Here is a 5,122-nt window from a genome sequence, read left to right on the forward strand (position 1 = left end):
CCTCGGCAAAGATTTTTTATTTTTTTTTAATATTCTTTGCTGAGGGCCATTGGCCAGGCCCTCGGCAAAGACCCCCTTTGCCGAGGGCCAGGCTAGACCCTTGGCAAAGAGTTTTTTTTGGTTTTTTGAACCCAGTTTTTTTGTGGTGCTATAATACATTATTTAAATCTCAATTTTAAAATTTGGGCCAAATTTGATTTTTTTATATATTTCCCTAATTTATTTCTTTTCGTTGATTTTTTTCGAATATTTCAAATTTGAACTGCAGGTGGATGGAATAATACAATTTAGTGATTTGAAAAATGTTATTCATGGTATTTGGTGTATGTTGAGTCCCTATCCATGAACTCGTATCAAATTTCGGGCATCTTCTTCACGTAACATGACGAGGAACTTGTCGAAAAAGTGGTTTTAAATTATATAAAATCCATACGAAGTCCGAAAATCATGAAACTTATCGAGGTATCATGTTATCGCATGTGTAGGCTGTGGTAAAAATTTGAGAAGGTTTCGAGCAAGTTGTGACGTCGGATGCCTAAAACCCAGACATCTCCACATGTGATCACATTTTTCGAATCACTAAATTGCATTATTCCATCCACCTGCAGTTCAAATTTGAAATATTCGAAAAAAATCAACGAAAAGAAATAAATTAGGGAAATATATCAAAAAAAGTCAAATTTGGCCCAAATTTTAAAATTGAGATTTAAATAATGTATTATAGCACCACAAAAAAACTGGGTTCAAAAAACCAAAAAAAAACTCTTTGCCGAGGGTCTAGCCTGGCCCTCGGCAAAGGGGGTCTTTGCCGAGGGCCTGGCCAATGGCCCTCGGCAAAGAATATTTAAAAAAAAATAAAAAATCTTTGCCGAGGGCTCTGGATCTGGGCCCTCGGCAAAGGGCCCAACCCTAAATCGGCCAGCGGCCCAAATTCCCCGCCCACAGACCAAAAAAAAAATCTTTGCCGAGGGCCTAGCCTGGCCCTCGGCAAAGGGGGGTCTTTGCCGAGGGCCTGGCCAATGGCCCTCGGCAAAGAATATTTAAAAAAAATCTTTGCCGAGGGCCCTGGATCTGGGCCCTCGGCAAAGGGCCCAACCGTAAATCGGCCAGAGCCCAAATTCCCCCCCACAGAACGCTTGACGCCGCCGCTGCGTGCCCCGCCGCTGCCCCACGCCCCACCGCCCCACGCGCACCGCCGCTGCTTCGCACCCCGTGCGGCCCACCGCAGCGCGCCCGGCCGCCCCACTCCCCCCGCCGTAGCGCGGCCGGCCGCCCACCATCATGCCCGGCCGCCCCGCGAGCCACGCAAGCCCCGCCGCCCCACCACCGCCCCACCCCGCGCGGCCCACCACCGCCCCGCGCCCGGCCGCCACCGCCACCCCGCGCCCCCCCGGCCCCCGGCCGCCAGAGGAGGAGGGAGGAGGAGCAGGCCACCGGAGGAGCCCCACCCCACCGCTCGCCTCAACCCGCCGGAGGTGCCCCGCCCCGGCCGCGCCGCCCGCCCACACCCACCGGCCGGCCCGCCCCGAGGAGGAGGAGAACCTCCACACCATCCGCCGGCCACTGGAGAAGGAGGAGGACCCCGCGCCACCCGCCAACCCCATCCACGCTGTCCGCTGTGCCCGCCCCTGTTCTGAGCAGAAGGTGGGAGAAAGGGAGGAAGAGGAGAAGGGGAATAGGAGAAGAGAGGAGGCTGAGAAGAGAGGAGGAGGAGGTGCCCCGCCCTAGCCCCTTGACGCCACCCCATCCGCGACCCTCGCCCCATCCGCGGCCTCCGACGTCCCTCCAACGTCCAGGTATGCCCTTCCCTCGCTTCATGGTGTACAATGCTGGTGAAGGAGGAGGTCTAGGTGGAGGTCGAGGTGGTGGTGGTGTGCAATGGTGGAGGTGTAGGTGGAGGTGGAGGTGGAGGTGGAGAAGGAGGGTAGTGTGTTCATTGAGGTGGTGGTGGTGTGGTCGTTGTGGTGGATGTGGTGGTGTCATCGTTGTGGTGGATGTGGTGGTGTCGTCGTTGTGGCGGATGTGGTGGTGTGGTCATGGTCGTTGTGGTGGATGTCGTGGTGTGGTCGTGGTCATGGTGGTGGTGGTAGTGTGGTGGTTGTGGTGGTGGTGATGTGGTCGTGGTGGTGTGGTGGTGGTGGTGGAGGTTGTGGTGGTGGTGGTGTGGTCATGGTGGTGGTGGTTGTGGTAGTGTGGTGGTTGTGGTGGTGGTGGTGTGGTCGTGGTGGTGGAGGTGGTGGTGTGTTGGTGGTGGATTAATATATATCTGGCTATCGGCCATCGTACCGCATTTGTTCCCTTGATATGTGGTTGTCGGCCATCATGCCAGTTTTTTCTTGCAGGTTTTGGAAACCTTCCCGTACAGGGGAGGTTCTGCCGAAATTTTCAACTTATAGTATTCTGTTTCTTCTTTTGCAGAGAAGAGCACGTCAGAGGGGACTCGGCGACCCTGATCCTCTTCGTCAGCATTGCGGGTCTGCCTGCACAGCATCGCCTCGTTACTACCTCGCTAGCCTGACTCCACCGCCACCCTAGGTATAAATAAGCCCTCCTCCCGTATCATTGTCTTAGATCACGTAACCCAGTTAGGCGTCTCCCGTCCGAAAGAGATACGGTCGTAGGTATGCGGATCTTTGCATATCTACGACCGTATCTGTTTCAGATTGTCCATGTTTTTTGGACAGCCCGCGGATGCGTAGATGGGTTATTTTCCATGGTATGCTCCTATCCGAGACCGAGTTTCGGCAGCTCTTCCTTGTTGTTCTCCGGATACACACTCTCCCTGGCAGGACGTGTATTGGGAGAACAGCGGGGAGGTGCTGCCGAAATTCTGTCTCGGAGAGGAGCAGAGCTTGGAAACTGACCTCATCTATGCATCCGCGGGTGGGATTAGGACCTATCCTCACCTATTAGACATTAGGAACACCGCGTAGATGCAATTGATGGTCACAATACTCTGTGATGTAAATGTTATAGGATGGAGGACCATCAGTGGATGTACATAGGCTAGAGAAGCGGCAGTGACTACGACTATGAATGGGTGAAGGGGACAGATCGTTTCTCGAAACATGCATTTGGCCCAGGAGTAGGAGGACATTCTCTAGTTTGGTGTCTCTGCAGCAAATGTGACAACAGGAGAAAGGTAGATGAGAAGACCATGGGTAGACATCTTGTGTTCAATGGTTATACGCCTGGCTACTAGCAGTGGATCTACCATGGTGAAGCAGATCGTATAAGAGCGGAGGTGGTGAGAGCACGCCTCGAGGCTTTTGATGATGATGCCAGGGTAGCAGACATGCTAGATGACGCCCACCAAGCTCACTTCGCTGAACGACGTGAGAAGGAGGAGATGGAGGAATCCGCAAAGGACTTCTACAAAATGTTGCACTCGGCACAGAAACCTTGTCACGAGCATACAATGATTTCTCAGCTGGATGTGGTTGGACGCATAATGGGGTTGAAGGCTGAGTTAAACCTGAGTCGAGAAGGCTTTGATAAGATGTTGGCCGTGTTTGGCACCATGCTACCGGAGAAGCACACTTTGCCGATGAACTTGTACGAGGCAGAGAAACTCCTTCGTATGCTTAAGATGTCGTATGACAAGATACATGTTTGTCTGAAGGGGTGCGTCCTATTTAGGAAAGAACACAAGGACGCAAATTACTATCTGAAGTGTAAATCCTCTAGGTACCTGGAGGTAGACTCTGGTGATGGTTAGAAAAAGTAGCTTCCGATCCCTGCGAGAGTGCTATGGCACCTTTCTTTCCTGTCGAGGATCCAACGGCTATTCATGATCGAGGAATCCGTGAAACAGATGACATAGCACAAAGATGGCAAACGGTACAATCCTGGGAAGATGGTACATCCGTCTGATGCTGAAGCATGGACGTACTTCAATGACAAACATCATGACAAAGCAGCTGAGGCTCGAAATGTACGTGTCGCGCTGGCAACAGATGGGTTCAATCCTTATGGAATGATGGCTGCCCCATACACATGCTGGCCCATTTTTGTTATCCCCCTCAATCTCTCTCCCAGCATCTCCTTTCAACGGCATAACGTATTCTTGTCGTTGATAATTCCTGAACACCCGGGGAGTAATATGGGTGTGTTCATGGAGCCTGTGATTGATGAATTGATCCACGCTTGGGAGAAGGGGGTATGGACATATGACCGAGCTACAATGACAAGCTTCAAAATGCACATTTGGTACCACTACTCCCTGCATGACTTCCTGGCGTATGGGTTATTTGCCGCCTGGTGTGTTCACGGGAAGTTCCCATGCCCAATATGCAAGGAAGCTGTGAGGTTCATTTGGTTGAAGAAGGGTGGCAAGTATTCGTCATTCGACCAGCATCGTCAGTTCCTCCCTCTAGACCATGAATTCAGAGAAGACATCAAGAGCTTTACGAAATGTGTCAAAGTGACAGACCCTAAACCGCACTTGAGGACTAGTGCCAAGGTTTGTGCTCAGATAGATGCCCTCGTGCCCAATGAAGAAGGTGGTTTTATGGGATATGGTGAGGAACATATGTGGACACATAAGTCCGGCTTGACGAGGCTCCCCTATTTTGATGACCTTCTTCTGCCACATAATATTGATGTAATGCACACTGAAAAGAATATCACCGAGGCACTTTGGGGAACTCTCATGGACACTGACAAATCTAAGGACAACGTTAAGGCTAGAGTGGACCTAGCGACGTTGTGCGATAGACCGAATCAAGCGATGCAGCCTCCTAGTGGCCGAAACAAGAACTGGAAAAGGCCTAAGGTCAATTTCGTCTTGCAAATCGATCAAAGGAGGGAAGTACTAAAATGGATCCAGACGTTAATGTTCCCAGATGGATATGCAGTGAATCTTAGCAGGGGAGTGAACTTAGGCACTCTACGAGTCAACGGGATGAAGAGTCATGACTACCACATATGGATTGAGCGGCTTCTTCCGGCGATGGTCCGAGGCTATGTCCCTGAGCATGTTTGGCTAGTGCTGGCAGAGTTGAGCTTTTTCTTTCACCAGCTTTGTGCCAAGGAGATATCTCAGACCGTCGCTCAGGACTTGGAAAAAGCGGCACATATGTTGCTCTGTAAGCTGAAGAAGATCTTTCCACCCGGCTTCTTC

The sequence above is a fragment of the Miscanthus floridulus genome, chromosome 19 (assembly GCF_019320115.1).
Source record: "Miscanthus floridulus cultivar M001 chromosome 19, ASM1932011v1, whole genome shotgun sequence".
Lineage (NCBI taxonomy): Eukaryota > Viridiplantae > Streptophyta > Magnoliopsida > Poales > Poaceae > Miscanthus > Miscanthus floridulus.